Raw genomic sequence first — 5,535 nt, 5'->3', positions numbered from 1 at the left:
ATACCCTGGGACGAAGTTCATCTGGGCTCTGGGAGGGGACTCAAGACAATTACATTCCTTCTGGAGGAACTTCCCTCAGTCAGATAAGGGAACTTTGGAGAAAGCTCCACCATACACTTCAGGAGAGGCAGAGGGGCAAGAAATAGGGGGAGGGGAGGACTGGGAAAAGGTCTAAGAGACCTTGGTTAGGAGGCTGCTTTCTTTAGTTCAAAGTACTCAGCATGTCAAAGTGCCATACTTTGGGGTATTGTTTTCTGAGTCCCCAAAATAACAACTTCATTAATATTAGACAAAACCTGAAATCAACCCAAATGTTCACCAATGGTAAGGAATAAACAAATTATGGTATATCCTTATAATGGTATGCTACTGAGCAATAAAAATGAACTATTGACACATAAAACAACATGGATGGATCTTAAAAGAATTATTAAATGAAAGCAGTGGGGTAGATAGGATACCCTCCAAAAGATGTCCACACCCTAATCCCTGGAACCTGTGAGCATGTTACATTAAATGGCAAAAGGGACTTTGCAGGTGTCACGAAGGGTAAGGACTTTAACATAAACAGATTACCCTGGATTATTCAGGGGGGCTCAGTCTAATCACATTCACCCTTAAAAGCACAGAAGTTTCTCCAGCTGGAGTCATGGAGATGCAGCAGAAGGGGAAGTCCGAATGATTCAAAGTGTGAGAAGGATTTGATGCACTGTTGCTGGTTCTGAGACATCAGGGGCCATATGCAATGACTGGAGAGAGGCCTCTAGCAACTAAGGATGGTGGTCAGTTATCAGCCAGCAAGGAAATGGGACCCTAGTCCTATAGCTGCTTGGATTCTGCCAACAACCAGGATGCGCCTGGAAACGGCATCTTCCCCAGGGCACCCAGTGAAGAGAACAGGGCTGCCTTAGGATCTTGGCCCTGTGAAATCTACGCAGAGGACCAGGTTGGACCATGCTGTACCTGAACTTCAGACCCAGAGAACTGTGAGATAATAAATGTGTATTGTTTAAGCTGCTGTTTGTGGTCATTTGTAAAGGCAGCAATAGAAAACTAATACAAGGAATCATGCACAAATGACTGGATGCTGTATGATTTTGATTATATGAAATTCTAGAAAAGATAAAGCTATCGTGATTAAAATCAGATCAGTGGTTGGTTACCAGGGGCCAGGGGTTTTAGGTAGGGGACTGACTGCAAAGGGTCACAAGAAAACTTTTTAGAGTGATGGAAATATCATGATTATTGTGGAGGTTATATGACTGTACATTTGTCAAAATTTACCATATTGTAGTCAAAATTATTACATTTTATTATATATAAATTATACCACAATAAAACTAACACACACACACATACACACACCATAACTTAGGGCTCTCTTTGCCTTTTGACTTATCACAGATGTTTTGATGTAAAATTCTTAAAACAAAAAGCAAGTAAATCCACACCTATTACCTCATATACCCATATTCCTGAGGTTGAAAACATTTTTAATGATCTCAAGGATGCTGATAATAATGTATAAAATTATTGCAATGTACTGAACTAATGTCATAACCAGTGATTATGTATTTATTATATGCATACAGATGATGAAACATCCACACATACTCACATGAATATAGAAAAGTAGATTGAGACTTTTTTCTTCACTCTTAAGTCATTTGCTATTGGTGATGAAGTGCTCATATTGACTTACTGACTTGGACTTTCAGGGGCAACATAAACGCATTCAGGGTGATGCTCTATTTGGCATTAAATAGAGAACAAGTCTACCTAGAAAGTCTATATAATACATCTCATTATTAGGTCAAAAATCCAGTGTATCATACTTAGGAGAACTTTAGGGATTAGTGGAAGGCAAATACAGTAACAGAATTTACTGACTATTTGCTCTGCGACATGCTATAATAGATTCTGACTCCATGTTTTGATGTTATACTCCTGACAGCTTTTAAGCCCCACCCCTCCTCCCTTCTACACACATCTGGGCAAGATGGTAAGAAGTCCTGGCGCTCCCTCCTTTGACACCAGCAAGATTCCAACCACAAAAGATCCTGCCCATGTTTGGGACCCTCAGTGGTCCCTACCCACTAACCACAATAAAACTCCAAGCCAGCCTCCTTTCCTTGTTCTTTCAAGCCATTTTTGGACCAGTTTGGGAGGCCTGCCCTGCTCTCCCCCAAAACCCTCATCATGATAAACCTTTTCATACCTTCTTGGTGTGTGCGTAGCATTATCAATTTTCAACATCTGAATCAAATTTTGGGTGGGGGTTCGTATCAATCCTGTGGGATGACTACAACGCAGACGCTATTCTAGGCACTTCATGTGTGCTTCCCATTTTATAGTTGAGGAAACTGAGAAACCGGGTAACTGGCTAAAGGTCGCACAATGAGTAGTGGAGCTGGGATTCACACGGGAATCCACGCTCTTAACAAAGTCAGCTTCTGCTGATCGAGCCACAGTGGCAGTGGTGATCAGGGACAGCAGGAGCATCATGGTGGTGATGTATGTCTTAATGATTGAAAGCACATTGTGAAAACACTGATTTTACAAGGCTGTTTCAAAATAGCATAGAACAGCCTAGCTTTAGTTACCTGGTAGTTCAGGCCTGTTAGGTTAGCCTAATATATCAGCCAATGAGGGTTATGATTCAGCTCTAGAAAGCTAAGCTGGTCAGTTTGGCACTAGGAAGAATTGTTTCAGGAATGTCTCCTTTTGACCCTCTCCTGGTATTAAGTGGCCCCAGCAATTGGCACACGGTATCTAGATAAAGCAACAGAAGACTCCATTTCACATGTCTTTCCAAAAGAGGCAGATGATCCACAAGTGGAAGAATGTGTCACGTAGTTACAAGGTCGATTGGCTGTTATGAAAGTATCAAATGGGTGAAAGATCATCATGAAGCCTTTCTGGAATTTTGGCAATAGAAAGAGGTAGATTATATGGGATCTTCTACGAACAGAAGAAGCAAAACATTTAAAAATGCATGAAAAGCAGAGAATGGTCATGAATTGAATTACCCAGGGAGGCAATCAGGAGGTTTTTTGGGAAGTAATCATGTACTTTTCCATAGTCTTTTATACTAAAATGATGACATGTGAAACCAAAGTATGTAGTAATAAGTGTCATGTCTGTAGAGATAGGTACTTTAAAAGAAAAGGATTGAAAAAAGTCCCAAGCAAGAAAAGGATAATAAGCACAACAGAACAACCATTTTTGAGATTGTTGAGATACTGCTATCATCTAGGTATGCTAAGCAATTTGCATTCATCATCTCATTTAACTGTTGCAATAATCCTTGGAAGGAGATATAACTGTCCCTTGGTATCCTCGGGAGTTGGTTCCAGGAACCCAAACAGATGCCAAAATCCACGGATGATCAAGTCCCTTACATAAAATGACATGGTATTTGCATATAACCTACTCACATCCTCCTATGCACTTTAAACCATCTTTAGATTGCTTTGTATACCTAATACAATGTAAATGCTATATAAATAGTTGTTACACTGCATTGTTTAGGAAATAATGACAAGAAAAAAATTCGTATACCTTCAGTACAGACGCAATCATCTATTTTGTTTCCAAATATTTTTAGTCTGAGGTTGGTTGAATCCATGAACGTAGAACCCACAGATACAGAGGGCCGACTGTATTTTCATTTTATAGGTGAGCAAACTGAGACTCAGAGAGATAAAGTATCTTACCCAAGGTCACACAGCTAATAATTTGTGAAGTCTGAATTCAGACCTTGAATTCCAAAGACCCCACCCAGTAATAGTGTCTCTGAAGTGCTGCCTATTGATTACAGTACTTTCCCCAAAATGCTGTGGACACCAGAATGCTGTATCATTTGAGGATCCAACTTTATTTTCCCCCCAGTCATTTGCATTTAAGATAAATGGCTCCATTTACTAGCTTATGAATATATCATAACCCTTAAGTAGACCAGTGGTGTGTTTATTTCCAAATATCTTTAAAACAGTGTTTTCCACACTCTAATCATTCATATGCCTTCATGATTTTTTTAACCTACTTAATATTTTCCTTTAAATGGACTCAGTTTCTTTTTACTTTAGTTTCTTCCTAAGTTGTAATATTCATAAAATCATAGGTTTGATGTGCTACTTACCTTTTTCTAATAGATACTAAACATATATAATTATTAAGACAAAAATATCCCTCCTGTCCCACAGTGGCTCCCATTTCGCTGTTTGGAAAATTCTGTTCTTGAGCGTGAAAGCAGAGACAATTGAAATGCCTCCCCCAGAGCTGACCTTTTCATAAAGGACATCATCCCTGCGCCCTAAAGTGGAGATTTCATTAGGCCTCATCCAACCAAACAGTGAGCAGTCTTCCCAGTTTCCAGAGTCTAAAATCTTCTGCTTTCTCTTGGTAGAACAACCAAACAATCCAGAGAGGAGAACCCTGAGGTTTTCCCCTCACCTTTCTCTGACTGCCATCTGCCCACAGTCACGGTCCTCACACTTGTCCCCTGGCTCTCCAAGCTCCCATCTCTCCCCCTACCCAAGCAGGGTCCCCTACTGAGGACCAGTATCATTCGTTTCTCATCTCCAAAATCTCCTTTCACATTGAGCCATTCTCTAGGTTTCAGTACATGTGTTTACCTTGTCCATGCCAAGAGTAGAATTTATGAGTCAATGCAACACTTCTACTGGGTAAGATACTTGTACATAATATGATCTTTCTGGAGGCCATAGCATGGCTCTGGAGGTGGAACAACAGGTATTCTGATAGCCTGTGGTGAGACGGTCTTTCAGGTCACCATGTCAGGTATGCGGCCACCAATTCTCTCTGTGTACGGTCAGATCCTTTTTGCTCCACGTGTCCTGAGACCCTTCGACAAAATGGTTAAGAATGGAATTTCACACCTGGCAACGCCTAGATTGGTTTGGATCATTCTTTCTATTACAAAGGTTTCCAGTTTTACATAATACTCTCCTACCAACATGTCCAGAAGACTTTGCACTATTTGTGAAAATTCATCATTTTGTTTACTGTTTTAAAATATACTTTTACAATTTCCCAGTATTAAATCATTGTCAATATGTAAAACGTACATTTGTATAATAATTATATATCACTTAACAAAATATTCTTTGTCTGACTTAGCTTTGGTGATTGACACACAACACCTCCATCCCTGGGAACCCTGCAGACCAGGTTTTATGCTTGAAGATTGAAAGAGCAATAAATTTATTTCCCTCATTAATGTGAAAGACAGAAATGGGGGCCTGATCTAGAATAGTCATGTGAAGATCAAGACAATTTTTTATTTATTCCAAGAAAAAGCAATCAAATACTGTTGAAAAAGATAGATGTTAAACGCAGTTGGGGAAAATATGAGACAGCGCTATCTGTGTTCTCGATCTTTGAATTTGCCTTTATTTATGTATTTGAAGCTCAACAGCTGCCTCCACACCTAACCAAGGAACTGTTGGTATGCTCACTCCCTTCCTCCTGGCGGGCTCATCTCCTAGTCCACATGTTTTTTTTTTCACTGCT

This window comes from Lemur catta, chromosome 5 (genome assembly GCF_020740605.2).
Source record: "Lemur catta isolate mLemCat1 chromosome 5, mLemCat1.pri, whole genome shotgun sequence".
In the NCBI taxonomy this organism is placed as follows: Eukaryota; Metazoa; Chordata; class Mammalia; order Primates; family Lemuridae; genus Lemur; species Lemur catta.
This window is presented reverse-complemented; position numbering follows the sequence as displayed.